This window comes from Emydura macquarii, unplaced genomic scaffold, assembly GCF_026122565.2.
Source record: "Emydura macquarii macquarii isolate MOO-44397 ecotype Brisbane River unplaced genomic scaffold, CSIRO-AGI_Emac_v2 contig_1390, whole genome shotgun sequence".
Lineage (NCBI taxonomy): Eukaryota > Metazoa > Chordata > Testudines > Chelidae > Emydura > Emydura macquarii.
Window position 1 is genome coordinate 9,390,395 of NW_027131527.1, and position 23,167 is coordinate 9,413,561.

General features: G+C 42.4%; 1 long non-coding RNA gene across 1 annotated transcript in view; it reads left to right on the forward strand.

Moving 5' to 3' along the window:
* The window catches only part of LOC137156044 (uncharacterized), a 339,563-nt gene that overhangs the window by 91,280 nt on the left and 225,116 nt on the right, over positions 1–23,167 (forward strand). The window contains exon 4 of the long non-coding RNA XR_010920655.1: positions 12,199–12,274. This is a non-coding gene — a long non-coding RNA (uncharacterized lncRNA). The remainder of the gene's footprint in view (positions 1–12,198; positions 12,275–23,167) is intronic.

The window sequence follows — 23,167 nt, forward strand, 5'->3', positions numbered from 1 at the left end:
GCTCTCTGTGTTTTATGGATAGAGGAGTTTTAGTCTCTAGTATTATAAAATGGTAGGGACTTTCAAATGTGGCATGTTGCATAGCAATGTTATGCAAGAACAAAGCTGAAAAGGATCATCCTATGTCACAATCTTCTTTTATAAGAATATATCAGTTAGTTTCTTGCAACTTGGTTGCTTAACCTTAATTAAAGCACTTATAATAATAGGAGAAGACAGGATCCATTTTTGCATATGTCTCTGTTCAAGTGGGACCATCTAGAAACTGAAAATAATATTAATGACAGTTTGGTGGAATTTATGAGCAGGTTCGTTAGTACACACAGACTACTTTGTGACACTGGAGAAACTTAGCAGCCATAAATCTAGCTTAATGAATCCAGAGCACTCCAGTGAATCTGGTTGTAAAGCCTTAATGCTGGATGTAGGTAATGCAAATTCCAGTGGGTTGACTCCAGCAATTTCCAAGACTTGTTATGTTAGTTATGGATCTAGTAGGTAGGCCAAGCAGAGGGTCCACCATAATACACTAATGTGTAATACTGTGAGGGAGAGGACCAGGTTCTTGCAGATTTTTGTAACCAAAAAAAAAAAAAAAAATCAGTTTAAAGCTTGATATTGACATATCTATACATTTCAAATTTCATGGGATATTCAGTATATTCTGATGTGCCCTTGATTCCAGGAAAAGAATGGACAGGGTGGATGTTCAAGGATGCTAAGTTCATGGCAATAAAAGCAACATCTCTGTTCTGCTCTAAGATGTGTTACTTATAATTGAGTTCCAAATGTAATCAGAATGCATTATGATCCCAAACAACCATGTGGTTTACCTAACTCAAAAACAGAAGAGGAGAATGAAAGAGACTCTCTCTATCTGTTAAGAAGAATTATGTTCGGAAAGAAGTAATAGAGAAAGGAAGCTCCAAATTTTGAGGTGAAGTTTTTCTAGTCATCTAACAAAATCTTTTTGGTAGCAGTCTTTTTTGCACAAGGCTTTGTTGCATTGGGGACGTCATTTTGGTAATAAGATGAGATTTATTATGAGACTGAAATTAATTTCTCTTTGTTAAATGTATCTGTATAAAGCAGTTATAAAATTGCTTACAGCAATCAAGATCCTGGGAGCTTGCCAGCTTTTCAACAGATAAGCTGTTCTGAAATCATTATTTTCCAATAATGTCATTGAAGTTGAGAACATTTTTGTTCCTCCTACTCTTTCAGCTTTTCTTTTAATTAAATATATGCCTTTTTTCTAGGCATACATAATGATTAAGCAGTGAATGTGAAGTGTGAATATAATCTTCTGTCCTTTCAAATGTTCCATGAGATATTTGCTACATCTATTACAACTTGTATAAGGTTCTGTTTTGTGTGATAAATATCATGGACATTTAGGCTATGCTATAAACCAGGTCTACATGTCATACGCATAGGTTGCATGATGGTGCATGCCTCTTTGTACTTAACTGCAAAAGAAGGGCTATGCTGCTTTAAATTGTGTTGTGCCATAAACTGATAAAACCATTTTGATAATACACAAAGAATTAATACAACATGTTAAGATACCCTTACTGCTTCCAGGAAGGATGATGGTATCCTATGTTTTCATTTAAACCCATCTTCAGTTAATCTACTTAATCTTTGTCTTTGCTTAGAATGTAATCACAGCTAATGAAAATGTAGTTCAAATCAAGGTCATTATTTATTACTATAAAAATATAATTATAGCAAATATGTAAAAGTAATGGATGGAACTTAGTGGGAAACAAAACAAAGAATAGATTTATTAATGTTACCAATCAAATATAGATAGTGTATGTATGTTTTCTTCTGGTTTAAAGTAGTATGATAGGAATTTTTCTGAATATTTATCTGTGTAGCTACTTGTTTTTTTACATGTCCTGGCACAAAGTATACTTGTATTTAGCCAGTTATCAATAGAAAAAGTAGTAAATGAGATTTTTTTTATTGATGCAGACTCAGGGAAACAATGGTTTTATTTCTCCTCTCAATGGGCTAGCCAATGAGGAGTGGCTTCTTTACCTAATGGCATTGGAGTTATTTGGGTTTTCTACAGCAGAACTGTATAGCTATGAACTGTATTCCCAGAATGCTTTGTACTCAAGCTAAGCTTTATTGTGGAAATTTGGGTAGGTAAGTTTTTGTAGAACCTCTCTTCATTGTATGTGCAGAATCTGTCAAAAACAAGATCCATGCTTTGTTGAGACTTGCTAAATATGAACAATGTGCTAGATAGGGCTGGTACAGCATGCTAGGCATGGTTCTTACAGATGTCTTTATACCTTGAAAAATAGAAATGAAACTAGATAAAAGGGGAGTGAATCTGTGAATTTTCTCTGTCATAAACAAAGGGGATGTAAATATGGGCAGAACTGAGCTCATACTTTGGAAAACAGTGAAAATGTAACTTCTGTAAGCCTGTTCTCCAGATTGGTAAAGTATAAGTCTGTTTTTGTGTTGACTTGTGTGTGTTTTAATAAACCGATAGAGCTGAGTTTTCTGATGTCTCCTTAATTGATAATTTAAACTGAACCACTAACAGTATATTGACCACCTTGGTAAGGTAGGTGTGTCTGTGCAAATATGATCCGCTCCTGAGATTTCCCCCTTATTCATGAATAGGTGGCAGTAAAGATCTCGCTAAGATCAGTGGCTTACATAAATACTGCTTCTGTGTCACTGTGTACTATTACTGACCCAAATGGAAACTCTTGCAGTGCCAGGTTCATTGGGCTTGCTCAGTAGCACAGTTGGCAACAAGGGGGTGTAACCCAGAGACCCTGTTAATAAGTGACTGGCTCACTGGATTCTGCCCCAAAGTGGAGTGGAGACACAGACCTGCTGCCACTTGAAAGGGATGTACTCAAGGGACTGGAAAGGGTTCTTTGGAGGGGCAGCTTAACTAGGGACTGTGATTCATTCTCTTGTCTTCTGGCACCTTTGGTGGCCTACATGAAATTAGGTTTTTGGTCTCGTGGTACATTTTCCAGGGCTGGATCAAACCAATGAGTGCCCATAGGCACTAAAAATGTAACATTTTCTTCAGTCCTAGTGCTTCGCTAGCAAAGAAATCAAAGGCTTACACTACTCCCAGCATGCCACAACTCTTTCTTTCCAAAAGCCAGTTTTTGGCAGCCACTTTTGACGGCAACTTCTTTTTTGGGCCTTTCTCTCTTCTTGTTTTTCCTCTGGGTTGCCTCTTCATATTGGCTCTGATTCTCCTCTCACACATACACCAGTTGAAAGGCTCTAGTGGAGTTATTTTTGTACAGAGCTGTAACTCTGCATTTAGCACAAGTGTATTTGTGCCCCCTAGAGTTGATGTGGATTGGGGTGCATGGGGTCGCATACCCTCCTCCTCCTCCCCCGCCCCCCCCAAATTTCTGCCTTTCATTTAGCACTGAGGTTTTCAAACCTCAGTTTGAAAACTGTTGCTTCCTGCCAGGAACCAACGGATTGGAAGCTTGGGGCCTTTGGCTCTCAATGCTTTGGGAGCTGGAGCATTGGCTGGCTGCCTGGCAGCCCTCCCTGCCCTGCTCCATGAGCTGGCTACCTCTCCACAGCTGGACACTCCCCAGCGGGCAGCGTAGCTCTGAGTGGTGACCCTGACATGCTCTTGCCTCTTCCTTAAAGGAGCCCAGTACCATCCCTTGGAGATGGCCATGTGATGCTCCCCGAGGCACTCGTTTGCTGCTGCCCTGGCACTCCTATCTCCACATTATAACCGTCTCCTCCTGTTTGGCAATAATTAGTCCCCTTGTTTGTGAGCAGAAAGACTAATAATGAAATGGCCATAGAGAATGAATTACATTCCAGTGGTTCTTAGTGTGTATTTATGCATGTGTTTTTTTAAATGTTGAAACTGAAGGTCTAGTTACAGCCTCTCTACATTGTAGTAAGATAAAATAGAGGAAGAAGGAATTGCAAATAGAAATTGAGGAGAAAAAAGGAAGAAATTGTTTTAAAATCAACCTCCCGGGCTTCCTATTAGGAAGCTGATGACTGTTTAAACGGTTACACTTTTACATCCTTTCTCCCCATGTGGCTGTTTAATGTGTTAGAGAGCCAGTGTCAGTCACAGCGATATAGAGGTTTTGTTTTGCTACGTAGCACAGACATTAGGAACTTTTCTCTTGTAAGAGGGTCAAAGAAAGAAAGGCAGCACAAACGGAATGTGTGGTGAGAAGACACATGGTTCCAGAGTTGGGAACTGACTCGTAGGGGAAGCTGGGAGGTTTTTTAAAAGTTGATTTTTCCCTAGAAGTTGCAGCTAAAGGAATGCTTAAAAGGGTTAGAAGGTTCTGGATGGAAAGCTAGAGATGTAAAAGTGACTCAGAAAAAACAGAAATTATGTTAAACTGGATGGATAGTGGTGTAGTGATGTCTGGGAAATAAAAAAGATAGTAATTAAAAATAGGCTTGTGGGATTCTAAGAAAAGTCGTATGTTTCATTTTTGTATAAAAATTCTTTAACCACAAACGTCATTGAATGTAACTACAAGGATTTCACCAGTTTTTCACAACATTTGTGCAAAGGGCCAACCTTTTGGGTCTCTCAAAGACCTCCAGTTCCCAAGTGTGTCCTCAAATCATACTGGCTGGGAGAATCACCAATGGCACTAGCACCCTCAGTTCTCCTTCTGCTGTTGACAGGAGGCATCTCCTTCAACATTTTGTAATTGCAGCTTTCTGCCATAAAGGGGATAGCCCTCTGAGTGGAATAGTATGGGCAGACAGGAGCAACCCCACATGGACAGATGAGCTTTTTCTGGAAATAAGTGCTGAAGATACCTGAATAAGAGGGTTATTTTTCTCTTTGGTTTAATAAACTAATGCAATTATTTTAATCATCCCCAATATTTTTTAAATTAAGAAATGCAATAAACACTGAAATTGTTGCATATTTGCAATAACTAATGGCCCATTCCCTCTTCCTCCCTTTATTCATCTTTAAAAAGCTCTTTACTAAATTCACCAGAACAATCCCATTAATAATTAAATACTTAGCTTTCTTCAGACAGAAAAAATACAGTAAACATTTATTTTCTGAGGTAATTTGTGATATAAATTGAATGATTGTTTAAAATCAATGTTGATACTTATTTTACGATTCTTCTGCCTTCCCATAATTACAAAGCTATTTTAAGACAACAGAGAACATACTAATAAAAGTATATCTTTAGGCAGTGATAAGCTTTTTCTGTGTATGTTCCAATTTATATGACATTGATACAAGACTTCAGTTCTCCAGTGGTAGCATGCAATCAATCAGCCGAACATACACAGTACTAAATACACTCTTAAATATACCTTTAATTTGCTCATTGCTGCCCAAGGCCCTGATTCTACAAATAGCTCCATCATTGTAGACCTGTATGCAGTTCCTTTGACTTAGGTGGAACTCAACACATGCATAAGGGTCCTCACCAATGTACTTCTCTGCAGGACTGGGGGTCCAGGTTCCTGCAGCCAGGCATTTGCTTCCGTACTATGTATATCCCACCCTTTGTTTTCTTCTTGTATTGAACTGAAGCTGTGTGTGTACTTTGTTAAAGTATGGTACATCACACAAGCGAAGCAAAATGGGAAGGAGTCACAGAGCTGTAGTCAGTGAGAGGCTGAATATGAACAATGCATTTTAGAAGGGGTAGAGAGTGGGAGACTAGAAAATGATTTACATCCCATATCTATGAGTGTGGGTCTTGATAAAACCACATAGTAGAGTCAGACCTTCTGAGTGTAGGCAGGTTGGGGCTCACGGAGCAGAAATTGGCTAGATTTTTCATTGTTAAGAAAGAAGGTTGAGGACTAGAGAGAATAGAGGAATCTCTTGAGGTGTGATTTAAGAGAACTGGAGAGTTAGGCACTGGGAAATTTTTTAATTGTGGGAGCAACAGGAATGAAGGATCCATGGTTGACTGGCTGGGGGATGTGAGGAGAGAAGGAGGCATCATTAAAACAAGCTAGATGTTTTGGTAATAGGAAGATCATGCTGGAGCGTAAGAAGTGTTTATTGAAGACTAGAGTAGGGGGCAGGGATATTGCAGATTAAGGACCACAGAGAAACTGGCAAATAAAGCAGGGAAATTTTATATTGGGTTATTATATTCTGAAGTGCACAGGAAACTATAAAGGTTACTAAAGTTTGGTGTGACATTTTTCCATTTTAGGATACAGATGACAAGAGAAGATATGTCTTTTGACACAATAAATTTTGAAGAGTTGGGAATAAAGGAAATTAAGATTAGAGTTGAAATCATGAATAATTTTCAGAGTGCAGGTAAACAGTGTTTGAAGGGAATGTTTTGGGTAATATAATAGGCAGATTTATAGACATGGTAAATGTCGGAGGCAAAGAGTATTTGGGGTGAAGGCAAACACCTGATTTCTGGATGGCAGATGTGAATGTACAATTTGAGACAGGGAGAATGAGGTGTTTGGAGTTTTGTTTGATGGAATATGAAAAGTCACTTCTGCAGCGTTAAGACATTCTAGAAGTGATATCAGACATCACTGTGAACTCCCTAGGCTGCTTTTATGAGGAGGATTTAGAGACTGTAGTCACTGTGAAAGTAGGCACCAAGGGCATCAAAGTTGAGGCATTCTGTGATTCTGAATGTGTGAGGCACTGTAAAACATAAACATAAAAAAATGCCCAGTGTCAGAGTTAATAAACTAAAAAGAGAAATACACAGAGAAGCAGAGAGAAGGGGAAAAGGGTATTGCATACAAGTAAAGGAGTTGCTGATATAATTGCTATGTATTGATATATTTTTAAAATTAGATATTAGTTTGGCTGTCCCTTTTACTACTCAATTACCTATCTTGCCATTTGTAGTCAGCCAATGTTTTTGCATTTATCACAATAGAAGTGAGTCTTCAGAAGGTATTTGAATGTGGAGCGCATAGTATCCTTAGGGATCATGGAAGATTTTCTCTTTGAAGAAGTTGGAAATATCTAATGCAAAATGGAAGGCAAATGCTGGAGAAGGTTGCAGATGAATGATGAGGACTGTGTGTATGGGAATGAATGAGTGAACAGGTAATGCTGCTTGACAAGGAAGGCGATTAAATTGAAGGAGAGAAAAAAATTGTAGTGGAGGAAGCCGAAGAGGGTCAAGGAATCTCAAGAGATGCATTCACTGGCACAGAAGCAGTAGCGGTGTAATCATAGGTTGGATGGGCCGTGTTTGAGGAGTACTGGGATGAGCCTTGAGGTGGAAAAGAGTAGTAAAAGAGTGGAACGCAAAGTGAAGAGATTCTGTAACTGAGTCAAAGGAGGAAAGGAGAGTATTAGGGAAATATTGGTCAATGATGCACAGGATATCACAGAACTGCTCCTCCTTCATGGAGCCAGTAGTACACAACAAGTGAGTGAAGCTGGAAGAAAATGTGGTGGTGGTCAGGAAGGAGAAATTAGGGTAATGAAAAGATCAGAGATGAAGTAGTGTTAGCTAAGTCAAGGTTCAGCAAGTGACCCTATTGTATGAGTCAGAGAGCTAGTCTGGGGATGAAAGTCAAGCTAGTGCGCGAGGATGGGTGTGTGTGTGTGTGTGTGTGTGTGTGTGTGTGTTGTGAGCAGGCTAAGGGCTCAGCTGGGAAGTCAACATAGAAGTTGAGGTTACCAGTGATGAGGATGGATTGAGTGGAGAGGAAGAGAGAGGCAGAAGTCAAATTCTGAGAGGAGGGCAGCTGGAAAGAAGTTTGGGTGGGGCAGTAGATGACGGGAATGGAATTTTGATGGAACCAGGATCAAGTATACCTAAACCATCCATGGCAGGTGTTTGGCCAACTCATTTAAAAACCTCCAGTGATGGGGTTCCACAAGTTCTCTTCCACAACAAAGATTGAAGGATTAGAAAACCTGATTTATAGTGATAGACTCAAGGAGCTCAATCTATCTAGTTTAACAAAGAGAAGGTTAAGGGGTGACTTGATTACAGTCTACAAGTACCTATGTGGGAAACAAATATTTAATAATGGGCTCTTCAATCTAGCAGAGAAAGTTGTGACACAGTCCAATGGCTGGAAGTTGATGCTAGACAAATTCAGACTGGAAATAAGGTGTACATCTTAACATAAGTGTAATTAACCATGGGAAGAATTTACCAAGAGTTGTGATAGATTCTCCAACACTTGACCATTTTAAAATCCAGAATAGATTTTTTCCTAAAAAATATGCTCTAGGAATGATTTTGGGGAAGTTCTATTGCCTGTCTTATACAAGAGGTCACTAGATTATAACAATAGTCACTTCTGGACTTGGACTCTATGAATCTGTTAAGTTGATTGTTTAATAATTTGTTCCAGTATCTTTACAGGTGTTAACGTTAGGCTGACTGGTATATAGTTCTGTGGGGCCTCTTTGTACCCCTTTTTAAAGATAGGCACTATGTTTGCTTTTCTTCAGTCCTCTGGGACTTCACCTGTCCTCCATGAATGCTCAGAGATTTGCTAATAATTCTGACATTGCTCCAGTTAGTTCCATAAGTAATACCTGTGGGTGAATTTCATCAGGCCCTGCCAAGTTGAATACATCTAACTTATATAAATATTCTTTGACATATTCTTTCCTTATTTTGGCTTGGATTCCTTCTCCTTTGTTGCTAATATTATTTGTATTTAGTATATAGTCACAATTTGCCCTTTAGTGAAGACTGAAACACAATAGGCATTAAAGAATTCAGCCTTCTTGATATTATCCATTATTAACATTCTTGCTGCACTAAGTAGAAGACCTATGCTTTCCTTCATTTTTCTCTTACGCCTAATGGATTACATGGCTATTGAGTCAAAAAGTTCCACTATTTTGTGAGTGAGCACTTATGTGGATTGATATAGTTCCTTCATCCCTTTCTCCATTTTTATAGCAGGGTATGCTGTTCTTTCTTCCTTTCATTTTTTCGTATAGTGCATTTACAGTTAATTCTTCTTCATAGCAAGTCCCATGATCCAAACATTCCGTTACATTGTTGTAGCACTTAATATGTGCCATACACTTTCCATGCACCAAGGAAGAACCAGTCTCTGCTACAAATGAACAGTTTAGGAATTTAAGTTATTTTCTTCTTACTTTTTTCCTCTTCAAATGACAACTCTCACATAGACACTTCTCTTTGGTACTAATTACTGTGTGACTCTTCATCATTGTTACTAGTGGCTGCCATTTCAAGAATATTATTTCTCACCATCTCCATGCAGAAGTCAGTAGGAGGTTTGTAGTAGAAGTGCCATCTACATTCAAGAGCGGATACTTCTGAGATGGAAAAAGTGAAACTGAGACACAAATCACACTTTGTTTTGGCAGAAATCTCCCATTTGTAACAACACACTTCCCTTATCATTTAGCCTTTTCCTTTACAAATGACTGCTGTAGTGTCAGAGCTTGAAGCTGCATACTCTCTCAACTTGTTTTCTCTGGAGCAACTTACACTTTTTATTTCACTCACTTCCCTTTAGTTAGGTTCTCTGCATTTCCATTAGCAAAGTTACTTTAGCACAGCCATCAGACTACAGTAGATCGTGTAGAAATGCTAAAGAAGATTTTTCAAAGGTGCAAATGGCAGTTGGACACCCAACTCCTATGGGATTTCAGTAGGAGCTGTGCATCTAGCTGCTCTCTGGGCCATTGAAAACTCTCCCTCACTGTCCTACAGAAACGTAAGGTATCTCTCTACCTATTGTCACCTAGTCGTGTTGGCCTCATAGCTTTTTCAATATTACTAAATTACTTTGAAGCAACTCCACCCAAGCAGGGGAGGCGATTATAGGGGAGAGTGTCCACACAGCCCTTTCTCATGTGTGAAGTAACAGAAGCTAAATTTCATGACAAAGTTTTCTATAGAAACAGAAGACAGAGAAAATATGTACATGTTGTGGTGTAACAGTAGTTTATCAGTCTTACTGAGAGTGAGAAAAAGCTGTTTCAGGGATTTTTTGTTGTTGTTTTGTCTGAGAAAAGTCCAACAGACAAAGTTGAGGTAGTAACCTCTCTCTTCTTTAAGGATACTTCAGAGTAAAAACCATTCTTCTAGGGAAAATGAGGTTTGAGGCTTTAGCATTTTTCTGGTCATGCACATCTTATTAATGTGCTATTTTCCTGTAGTTATACAGGCAAACAAGACTTTACATAGACTAGTGATAAAGTCATCAATATACTCCTATAAGTCTCTACTTAATCCCACAACAAGCTGTACTTTTAGAACTTCCTATGCAATAATATATTATCATCCGGCAATATCAGCTGGGCAGGATGAATAGAATGAACAGTCATGCCAAAACCTGATCTCTCCCTCATTAGTGTAAGCATTAGAAAAATTAACTAGCCAACAGAAATGCAGCTAGTCTATTGGCCAGCCCTCCATAGTGTTCAGCTACCTAAGACTTTCCCTAATTGTAAATGAACTGTCATATAGGTCACAACGTTGTCTAAACCTAGACCATCACATCCCCATCCCAGATTCTCCCTCTAAGCTTTTCAATTGTTTGAATGACTTTGCGTTCTGAGTCATTTCCATGGTTGCTACCAACCACATGGTAGCAAATACCTAATCTGCTTTGACTCAATAGACTAAATCCTGGAGAGCGAAAACAGACTGTATACATGGGAGATCTGTGAGAGCTGGATGGTGGAGTGATGAGGAATTCCCCCCTCCGCCCTATTCTATATGTGCTTCAAATACCCCCTCCTGCATTTTAAGACAGAGGGAGCGTCTATAGATCAGAGTTTCATGGCATACACAGGGGGTGTGGACTCTTGTGTGGGCTCACTGTATCCCGTTAGTTTACTTCACAAAAAAGCATACTGACTGTGCTGTACTCAGGACCTCCTGTGGTTGTGATGTGGTAATGAGGATCTGTACTTGAATAGCCAGGATGGAACTGAGTTGCTGAGTTACTGCTGAAGTATGTTCCATTTCCAGAATGAACTGTGCCATATTCATAATAAAGATACTGTTTTTGGTAAAACATCTAGGACTTTAGCAGATTATCTTTTTATGCTAGTTTTATTGAGTCTATTTTGAAATTACTGAGTGATGTCTGCAAGTGGCATCTTCTACTAGTGCTATAAAAGGCGACCTATAATGGGGAGAATTTTAATTTTTCTTTGTGAGTTATAAAAGGTTGTGTTTTTTTGTTGTTGTTTTGTTTTTAAATCTTGGATATATTAGGAACATCAAGATTTATCTTCCCTGTTTTTTCTGGAGAGCTCCTTGGAAGGTTAGAGAAGTAGTGTGGGAGCTTTCAGTTTAAGAGACGAGGACCCTGAATCTTCCATTAAAAAGCTTTTTTTCCTTGGGCTTTAATCCTGTATCCTTGAGGACAGATTCCTGTGACCACTTGGAATCCCATTGACTTGAATGCAACTCTGTGCAAGTTCAGGCATCTGCTAGTATGGATGCAAGTGCCGGAGTAGAGCCTAAGTTTTTTCTAGTATTTTGAGTTAAATAGGTGTTAAGAGAAACAAATGAAAAACAAAGATGTCTAAACAGGTAGATAAAATCTCTTCCATTCTCAGTTGCTCTGTTTCTAGTCTCCTCGCTTGTGGTGTCATCATCCGTCTCCTTCTCTATCCTGAGGAAATTAAAACTTGAATCTACCCCATCCCTTCCCCTCCACTTCTTAAGCTTTTGCTACACACTAGAAATAAGAAGGCATCAAACACATTTTTTCTTTCGCAAGTCACCTTTAAAATAAAATTGATTGTTGTTTTAAAAATATAAATTTGTGAAACTGTTTTACAACTTTAAAATTGAGTGAAATATAATCTTGTTTCCACTAATCTGGGAATTTGTGCTTCAGAAAAGGTTTTGCCATGCAGCTGCAGCAAATACTAATAGAGTGCCAAACAGTTGAATTAGATACCGAGGCAAGAGTTACAGTCGTTATTATTGGCAACAGCACAGCCTGCAATTTAGAAAATTGGTTAGGGCTGGTTAATATTCTGATGCTAGCGTGTGGGTTTTTTTTAAGTAACTTGCACATGCTAAAGAAAGTTGAGTTTTTGCAGACATAGAGCATAGATGAAATTTTAGGGATAGGCCAACACATTCAGATAGATAGCAGAAGAAAATGCCTGGACCTTCATCCAAAGCTCATATTGACCTAAACTGAAAAAAAGTTGCATGTTCTAAAAATTGATTTAATTTTTGGGTCTTGTTTTTCCTTAAACAGATCTCTTTGCAGTTCCTGGTTTCAGCCATAACCAGAAGGTGAAGTACTGAATTGAGAGAGTGTGTCTGCCATACAGGTAAGAGTGTGTGTCTGGTATACAGGTAATCTATGAAAAGCTTATTCAGCTTCATTACTGCACCAAGAGATCTGGCAAAACAGGGGGCATAAGCTTCCGCCTGTTTATCTGAATTGAACCTTCAAATCTTAAGAAATTCACACATCTCCACCCAATTAAAAATAACAAATCCCCCCCCCCCCCGCAATTTTGTACATGTTCACTCAGCACTGTACATGATCCATTTGTGCTCATTTTTCACAAACATTCATGCAATTAAGTTTATCATCATGAGTATTTACTTGCAAAAAGCAAGTTTTAAATTTGCCTTCAGCAAGCATTCACACTAGAAAGTTAATACATCTTCAATTGCAAGCTGTAAAATAAAGTTTAGATTAAAATTTGAATAATAAATGCATTTGGTGTAAGCGTCCCATGATCAGAAAAAGATGATGAAATTCATCCAATAAATAATTCATTATAAAATATCTGCTCCTCTTTATTTAAGATGTTTGTCAGTACCTCCTGGAGTAGTACTTGGGTTGCTGCACTGCAGTTTGGCACTCTTGGTACCATAGAATATATGAACTCTAGAGTACTAAAATATTAATGTAAAGTAATATGGCAGAAAATCATAGAGTAAGTTCCTTAGGAAATAGTAAAACAAAAAAGAAAATAAAAATATTTATACTTACTTATATAGAAATTGCCTGTATTTTTAACCTTGATGCTTCTCAGACACACATTTTGATTTAATGAAAACTAGACTAGTTTGTAAATGGAGAAAATTGCATTTAACAAAGGACAAATGAGTCCTGAATAAGAACTGCAAAAACAGCCAATTTTGTCAGTTTTGCTTCCAGTGCAAAATGTTTCCTACTATTTAGCAGTTTTTAGCCTGGGTGCAAAGGTGGAATTAATCTAATCCACAGTTAGAAACACTGTTGTAGTCTATGGTACCTACTGTACTATAACTGGACTTGAATGTTGGTTATAATTTTTAGACCTCAACCATATATTCTTTTCATGTAATCTTACATTTTTTATAGAAATGTGGCTATTGACACTGCTATGCTGTTATCATTTTTGGAATCTAGTACCATTTCATTGTTTCCTGACTTTGTTGGAGGAATTTCCTCTGAAAATCTGTTTGACATACAAGTAAAAATACCAATACAAGGTTTTCTAGTTTTGACTGAAAATGGAAAACTAGATCCTTATCTGATATAAATCAACATAGCCTGATTAGTCAATTGTCATTGCTATTGGAGGCATTCAGTTAATATATGGAGCCATATAAACACCTATATAGATAAACTATTGATTGAGTAGTCCTCAACTGCTGAGTCTAGTTGTACAAAACTATTGTAGTGGAACCTGCAAACACAGTACTCAGCTCTGCATTGTATTTCTCAACCTGCATTGTATTTCAAATACAACCTCTCTGCAACCTCTCAACCTGCATTGTATTTCAAATAAGCTGCGTCCCTGCCCTTAAGGGGCTTGAAAGATTTATTGCTTGTTTGTAAACCTGAGAAATTCTGAAGGCTTTGCTGGGATTATTCTTAACCCAAGAAAACAAAACATTTGTTTTGAGTTTATATGGTGTGTTTGTGGTCCTTTTGAAATAATTTTGAGACAGAGGCCCATTGGTATGAGCTGGCAAAAGGGTTCACTGTTTTTTAATAGCGTCACCTAATAGGCCTGACAAACTCATTATACCTACCACACAGCTTTCATGGTATTTATCCATAGTTGATATAATGTACGGTCTCAAACAAAAGCCTGTCATACTGATACTCGTAATATTTGTGAGATGTATGTACAGATGATATTTAAGGAGTTATGTATACGTACTGAAAGCATGTTTTGAAGTCTGTGTCTAAGACCGAGCTGACAAACCCATTTTTTTCAAACCGGACGTAAGATGAGTATCTCTGTCAAATATAAATTAAGCATTGTAAGCCAACAGGATGGGAGCCCAATTTACATATGAGGTTAACAGGGGGATGGGAAGACACCAAAGACTAAATCACAAGGGCCGTCCTGAGTTTGGGATCCAAAAATGAACTTTGATGACTATGCAAGAAATGCAAAGAATGCAAGGAGACATTTTGCTTATCCATTCATTGTGGGAAAGCCCTTGGTGGAAGGGGTGCTTTGTGAATTCTTGGATCTAGGTTTTTTTGACACCTGCTAGCTCTGCAAAACTTCGGGGGAAAAATTATTTATTCTATAGGAAAGGTAATCATTGATAGATATAGACCCAGGTTTTCAATTAAAATTTATTTTATATGTAACCATTTTTGTTTCCCTCAGTATCTCCTAAATATTTTGATAATAAACATATGATTGTCTTCACTATAATGTCTCCTTTACCCAGTTTGTGAGCCAGCTACTAAAGGGTGCCATTGCTCATACCCTTCAAAGCCAGAACTTTAGAGTTCCCCAGTGTTTGAACTGTAACACAATATTGAGAACCCAGTTTTGGACATTGCTATTAATGACTTATTAGAGAGCAGATGTTCAAAGCAGAATTGTGTGACCTGAACTGAGTTCCTGTAGGGTGCTTGCGCACTATTAGACAGCTAATGCTACATTGGTAGAAGACCAGGAGAAGTAAAACTAAAAGTCACTTGAAATGACCCAAAAGCAGCTTATGTTTTCTTCAGAGCACTGGGCTTGGGTTTTCCACTCCATTCATTCCCATTTTGCTTTATCTAAAGTAGCCCCTGTTAATGACCTTAGTATTAGTCAGATTCTAGAATGCCTTAGGTAAACCTTATTTTTTTGTTCCTCAAAGTGATAAGATCTGGTTAGTCTCTTTTGGAAATGAAAAAATTTGACTAATGTGACAGAGAGGTCTGACTAATACATGCTATTAGAAATCTGATTTCTTTTGGAAAAAAATGTACAGTATAAATTGTGGATTAAGTGACTATATATTAAAAGACTGTTATGAAAAATGAAAGGAAACTCCATATAATTTTTTCTTCTGCAGACTGATACTTTAAAAAATAGCGTTGCTTATAATGGCATGAATGTTGTGGCAGGGCCAGACCTGATGGCTACAGGAGGTAGTAGAGGGGGTCTATATTAGCCCCAGAATGAACAAATCCCTGTTCCCTGGGTGATCCAGCTGGGGCTACTCTGGGGCAATTAGGCCAATTAGGCCAGCTGAGGCCAATCAAGGAGCTTGCCCCAGCAGTTAAAAGCCTCCCTGTCAGGCAGACGGGGGCAGCTGGAAGGGAGTTAGGAGAAGAAGCAGAGCGGAGCGGAGGAGAGCAGCTACAGGACTTGGAGCAACCACTGCCACGTACTACAACCCCAAAGGTACCAGAGACAAGAGGGGGTACCCTGTCTGGCTACGGCCAGGGATCCAAGGCACAGGCCTGCAGGAGAAACCCTCCCGACCCAGTTCCAGGAAGCAGACTGCGAGCTGTGGGGCCAAAGACAGGCGACACAGGGAAGGGAGTAAGTCACGGACTGGGCAGTTTGAAGACTACTCCACACAGGGTCCCTGGGTCGGGCCCCCCCCCCCGCTCCCTCCCAGGCACGTCATAGTCGTAGCCGAAGAGGGCACAGTACCCACGAGAGGGCTGAACTAGCCGCCCTCGCCACAATGTATAGAATGATTTTGGTACCATTTTTAAAAAGGATTAGAAATGATCTTAAAATACATTTGTCATGCTTTTTAGGAATAATTGTATTAGCCCATGGTGAGAATGTATGAGATATGTGACTACTCTTCTGTGTCTGCGCCATTAATAATGTAATGTACAGTATATACATTCTTCTTCGAGTGATTGCTCATGTCCATTCCATTATAGGTGAGTACATGCCACCATGCACGGTTCCCGGAACATTTTTCCCTCTGGTGCCCCCTGGAGTCCCGCGCGCATGCTGCGGTATATGAGGCACTGCTGGCCCTATGCCCCCTCAGTTCCTTCTTTCCGCCCGTGACGGTCACTTGGAACTAGCCTTGCTCTCTGCAAGTGCCATTCCCCTTGTTTGAACTCTTTGTTATTCAAAGTACTTTAGTTAGTTTTAAGTAGTTGTTAAGTAGTGTTAAGTGTAGTTAGATAGGAAATCCCTGAGGGACTTAGGGTGGCTGGGCCATGGTCGCCTGGGTTTAAGCTGTGTGCCTTCAGCGGGAATGCTTTCCTGCTCAGCAACCTCCACAATCGGTGCCTTAAGTGCCTGGGGGAAGAGCACAGGAAGGAAGTGCGTGGAGCACAGACACTCCCCTGCGCTGTCAGTACGGGCAGGGTCGAGTGCAGAGATGCACCGGCCATGGCCCATCAGGTCTTCTCCAGTGCCTGCATCTCCGATCAGGGAGCCGTCTCCCACTCCTGGAAGTGGGAGAGTGCCCCTGCTGATGCAGTCAACACCAGAGGCATTTCAGGTGGCAAGAGCCTTGTTGGCCTTGCCCACACCACCTCCACCCCCCCTTCACCGAGGGAGAAGGGACTGGTATCCTGGGGCAAGCCTGTGTTAGGTCCCCCTGAAGGGCGGTGGAGATCCCCAGTATGGGGAGGGAGATCTCCCACTGGACGGCAACTGGGGGTAAAGCAAGGACACTCCCCAAGCAGTCGCTCCAGATCGGCGTTGTTGACCTGGCCTGCTTCGACTCGGGATGCAGAGTTTTCCTCTTGGCGCCAACGTCGGTCCATGGCACTGGAGGCAGCGCAGGCCAAGAGGCAGCACCGTTCGAGGTCCGCCAGGCGATGATCAGACAGCTCCGGCTCCGCATCCACGGCACCGAGTTTACCTGCACTGAGGCGGTGCAGAACCTGGTCATTGTTGGAGGATTCGGTACCGAGGCGGTGCGGAACCCGGTCGCCATGCAAAGACCCTGCATTGTGCAGTCCCTGACGTGGAACCCGGTCGCCGGAGTCAGGCTCGGCACCGTGGAGTTCGGAGTGGCACTGGTCTCGATCACCGAAGGGTAAGCAACACCGTAAGTCCGTGGTGCTGAGATGGCGTTCCGGTACCTCGAGGTCCTCGGAGCGCACCTCTGCTCACCGGCACCGTTTGCAGCAACGGAGGTGGTCCTCATCATCCTGTAGCTTGAAGACGTCGAGAGAATGGTCCCCGGCACTGGGCAGCACTCGGGAACAAGGCTGTGCACAGCACCGCAGGCCTAGTGACTCTGGGTCCCACAGGGGGATAGTTGTCGGGACAGCTGATGCCCCCACAAGGCACCACAGCCAGCGGTGCAGTCAGCCCCAGCTTGGCCCCAGGGTCAATGGCCGCAACAATGGCCTTATTGGGCCCCACAGGTCATCCAGATAGGACAGGGGCCACAATCCATCTTGTCAGCGGGGCTTCGGTCCGTGCCTCTAGCTCAGGAGAAGGCCCACACACACCACTCCTCGGACAAGAATTTAGACCCCATGGATGGACCCTCTATGGGTGCATCCTTTCGTCAGGTGAGGGAACACCCGCAGGACGTGCCTCGGCAGTCCTCTTCCTCCTCACCAGACGAGGCAGTCTCCCGGGACCATGTGGCACCACTGGAGGATTTCAGGCCACACCAGGAGCTCCTCAAGAGGGTGGCTTCAAACTTGGGCCTGGAGGTGAAAGAGTTAGATGAGGCCGATGATACCCTCTTCAATGTGCTGGCAATGGCTACCCCAGCGAAGGTGTCCTTACCAGTCCATGACAGGGTCCTCAAAATTGTAAAGGCCCTGTGGCAAACCCCTTCCTCGATCACCCCTACGTCAAAGGTGGCTGAGAAAAAGTATTATGTCCCGGCCGAAGGGTTCGAGTATTTGCATGTAAATTCTGATGCTTCTGCTGTAGGATGGGGCCCGCATCAGCACCGACCCAGGCAATCGGGCTCTGGTCGGAGGAGGAGAAGCTCCTGTACTGCAACGTGAAGGAGCTGAGGGCAATTCGCCTAGTGTTTGAGGTGTCCATCCGATTCCCGATAGCCAGAGTAGGGCAAGTGCTGACGCAGCCATAGTTTGCACAGACAGGCAGGAGGGAAAGCACCCCACTGGCCCTCTGCAAGGACTCCCGGGAGTGGGAGGCCCTCAGCAAGTCGTTCCTACCCCTCCAGGACTGGCCATTGCACCTGGAGGTGGTGGCAATGTTCTTCCAGAAGGGGAGCACTCCCCAACTGGACCTATTCACATTGGCCTGGAACACGAAGTGTCCGAGGTTCCATTCGCTCTGGGGTCGCATGACTGAGTCGATTTCCGACTCATTCCTCACGAATTGTTGCAACAGCTCCTGGACCCCCTGCACTCCACAGCCTGGAGGCCCTGTGGCCATTTCGGCCTTCCATCAGGAGCTAGGAGCAGCTGCTCTCCCACCTCATGTCGGTCAGGTTCCTCCCGGTGATAGAGAGACTCTACCCGGAGGTCTGTCACCCAGGGCCTCTCTGGGGTCTCAACTGGGTCCTTTTGAGACACATGGGGCCCCCATCTGAATCCATGGCTTCAATCCCCCTGCTTGTGCCTTCAGGAAAGGTAGACTTCCTGGTGGCCATTACCTCAGCTAGGAGGGTCTCCAACCTCGGAGCCCCCTTATACAGTATTCTGTAAGGATAAGGTGGGGTTGAGGCTGCATCCAGTCTTCCTGCCCAAGGTGGTTTCCCAATTTCATTGTAACCGAAATAAATTTCTCCCTGTATTTTTCCAAACCGCATGGTTCTGAGGAGGAGAGGAGATGGCATCTCCTTGCAGGTTACATCATGCATCAAGTTCTGTGATCAGCAGGTGAGGGTGTCCCTTCCGGGAACCATCACAGCACACAACCAGAGCTCAAGCACCATTGTCCAGCAGGCGACAGAGGACGTGGGATTCGACAGAGCCGCACTGATGGCAGCTCACTGGTAACTCCTACCCACCTCCAAGGCATTGCTTGTTCGTCACCTATAATGGAATGGACATGAGCAATCACTCAAAGAAGAAAACAAGGTTACTTACCAGTAACTGATGTTCTTCAAGACGTGTTGCTCATGTCCATTCCACAACCCACCCCCTGTCCCCGCTGCCGGAGTTGGCAGAAAGAAGGAACTGACGGGGTGTAGGGCCGGCAGTGCCTCATATACTGCGGCATGTGTGAGGGACTCCAGGGGGCACCAGAGCTGGCCCTATGGGGTCTGCTATGGGGAAAAAAGTTCTGGGAACCGTGCATGGTGGCGTGCACTCACCTATAATGGAATGGACATGAGCAACACATCTCGAAGAACATCAGTTACTGGTAAGTAATCTTGTTTTTGTGAATTCTGCATTAGATATCTGATGTTTTTCAAGAACTGAAATGATCAATGATAAATATCAAGGTTAAGGAAGCATTTTATCAGCATTTTACTGTTTACTTTTAATGTTTAATGTTTAATTTTACTGTTCAAGAAATGACAGGAACACTACAGCATTTGGTAAAATTAATCAATCCATCCACTCTCCTATCTAGTGTGGAGTTGTGTGCGTATTGTATGTTTCTGTAGGAGATTCAGATTCTTGCCATTCCTTAATTTAAAGATAAGGAAGGTAAATACTAGAAATCAATGTTTATTGTGTTATGCAGAAACCCTGACTTGGCTGGATGGAGCAGCAAGAGTTTAGTAGAGTTAACATGTGAGGAAGCCATAGTAATTACTTAATCACTTTGAAGGCTAGAGTTTCTACAGAGCTTAACTGTTTCCTATGTCTGTTCATCCTGGTAATACTCAGCTTAAAATCAGCATTTAAAAGTTCTGGGAAAGGTCCTCTACTTCTGGGAATAGCATTAGAGTGAAATTCTGCTCTGTTACATCCATGCAATACACTTGTATTGGTTACTGTGGGATTGCCTATCTGTAACTAAGGGCAGAATTCAGTGTGAAGATGCCCTGTAATGTTATAGATATAAAGTCGTTTCTATAAATTTCCTCTGTATAGGAAGGCGCAGTGGCCTTCCTCCGAGTCGGGGCCCGAAGAAGGGCCACAAGCGCGGGATTGGACAGGAAAAGGGCCGGTCACCCAGTCTGCCTGGCAATTGGGAGGCCGGCTAGTGATAGGTCCTGCCGGCCGACCAATCCAGCAACAGAGGGGCTGAGGCTATAAGAAGCAGGCCCCACAGCTTAGAGGGGAACAAGCTGCCACCAGAGGCAGACGTGCGGCCCCACTGGCTACAGCTGAAGCCTGAACCGGGCCGGGCCACTGACACAAGCGAGTGCCTCCCGGGGCGAAGACCCTGGGAGCAGCCCAAGCAACCAACCACTAAGGGTTGGATAGGACCCCCGGATCTCCTAGACTGGCCAAGGCCTATAGGCCCCCAGGACTGGGCCAAGCCTGTAGGCCCTAGTGATTGGACTAAGTTCCCTGAGCCGGAGGGCTGGGAGACCCCCCCGAGGCCGGACCTGACCTAGAGGAGCTGCCTGAGGCCGAGCCATCCCCTGAGCCTTGGGACCTGGAGGAGCTGCCCCTCGCCGAGGAGCTTCCCGCCCTGCCGCCTGTGGATGCCAAGGGACTGGCGAGCCTGCCACGGGCGGTCTACCCCAGTGACCCCGAGGATCCCACAGATGCAGGTACCTGGGGATACAGGGAGGGAGTAGCCCAGGGGCAGCCATAACCATGGCTGAGACAGGGGCAAGCCCCATCGGCGTGTTGTGGCAGGAGCCCCGCCAACTTAGTGGCAACGCCTTTGCCACTGCTAGGGCCCTGGGCTGGGACGCAGTGGAGTTGGGTGGGCCTGCGTCCTCCTCCCCTCCCCCTTATCCTTGCCACCCAGAGAGTGAGTATCGTCCCCTGCACTCCTGACTCGAGGACACTGCTTGCTCGCCCGCCCTGCCTGAGTGCCGGGGGCGATAGGCTGCTTGCTACCACTAACATTCCCCTTATAGGAAGGTGCAGTGGCCTTCCTCCGAGCCAGGGCCCGAAGAAGGGCCACAACCGCGGGGCCAGACCGGACCCCTTCCTACATCTGCTATAGGTCAAAAATCCTTTCATGATGTGTTAATGTGTCAGTGCTCTTGAAAGCAGGCAAAGACATGTATTTCCATGTTCTAACATAAATATTCTTTGTGGGAATAGGGGTAGTAACTATAATTATGATTAGTTCCAAGAGTTTTTAACCTCAATTTAAACTGAAATTCCATCAACATACATGGGCATGTTGAAAGCCTAAGGTATTAGAGGTTAAATTCAAATACATCTTTGAAGTAGAATATTTTTCAGTTGCTATTATATTTTCTATTATCATATGCTTCTCATCCATTTCATAAAGGCAATGCTTCATTAATATAGCAGAGAGACAGAGGAGTTCAAATGCTGATGAGACTCTGAGCAACATCTCTGACATGGAGGCACTTACAGAGATCTAGTAATGTCATGCTCATCAAGAACTATACAATATATGCACTGTTTGTGATGATGAATATGTTGAACAGGGAGAGGTAACAGAAAATTCCCTAAATATCTGTGCAGTGTGTATTCATGAAACATTGCTGCACAATGCTTACTAAAAGCATAACACAGCATAAGAAGAAAGTCTGTGTATCTTACACCCCAGGCCAGAACTTTGGCACTGATAAAGTTGAGATGGGCGATGGTACATTTACATTGTGTCATCCAGATTGTGCAACCTTCACAGTTAAGACCACGTAAAAATGCTGGTCAGATTCCTGGCCACAGGGGCAATTTAAAAAAATCAGATGATCTGGATACATAATTCAGGGCTAGACCAAAGGACATGCATCCCATGTACAATTACTGTGTATAAATGTGACCAGAGAAGCTTAATTTGTAATCTGATTCTAGCCAATAATATTACAGTACCCTAATATGTCTAGTAGTAACATTTCTTACAAACCCTCAACCACGCCTTGGTCTGTCTCCTTCCAAAACAACCAAAAAGAAGTATGAGCTGAATAGCATGTGCTGAGGTGGACAAATCTATGACAGGGTGGACAAAGTAGAGGAGAACAATCCACAGCCGAGAAAACCTCTCACCCAGAAAACCTCTTCAGGCACATTCCTTTAATCCTCTGAAGGAACTATTCATTCTGAGGCAGAACTACAATTACTATCTAAGGCAACACTAATGCTAAGGCTAACTTATTGTCATAGTGCTCCCCTTATGAAACATCTTCTACAGTATGTTAATTAAGCATGTAGGAAACAATCCTGTTTGACTCTTTCAGTTTATTCCCAAATGTGGGGAGCAGCATTTCTGAGTAATAGCAGTGATCTGGAAGAGCATCCTGGGTATTGATATTCAAATGAACATGCCAAGCGTCCCACTCTTCTTCAGAATGACTATATCAATACTGCCTTGACAAGTAGCTCTTTAGGTGGACTTGCTAAGGTATTAATTAAGATGTGCTCTCAACTGATCTTGTAATGCTTGTGATGAATGAGACAAATTGTACTTCAAAGCCAGATGGTGCATTTTGTTAGATTAAGTCAAATACGATGCTAGGATCAGGTCATGTAAATAATTCATTTTTCACTTAGTCTGTGACCTATCTATAAGAAGCTTAAAAATGACTCCTACAGCCAGTAAGCCAGATTCTGATGCCCTTGCAGTAGTTGAGTTGAACCTTATTCCATAGCATGCCCAGTAATACCTTACTCTCAAATCCACATTGACTTCAGTGGGATTACTTGTGGAGTAAGGTGAAATCCAATGTGTGAAGGTTTTAGAAATTGTCCCTCTGAGAGGATGCATGTAATTATACATGGAATGTTTGTGTTCACCAGCATCATGGCATTTCAACGATCTTTGTATAGGGGAGAAATCTAAGTTCAAAATATTTTTCAGTGTTTTTCCACTTATCAACTCCTCTGGAACTAGAGGATTTCAGCAGCCCACAAGATCAAGTCCTTAGATTGCTGCTCTGAAGAGTTTACAAATGTGTCTCCTTTTTATTGTCTGTAAAGTGCAATGCACTATAGAAATGATAACAAATGCCTCTGCATG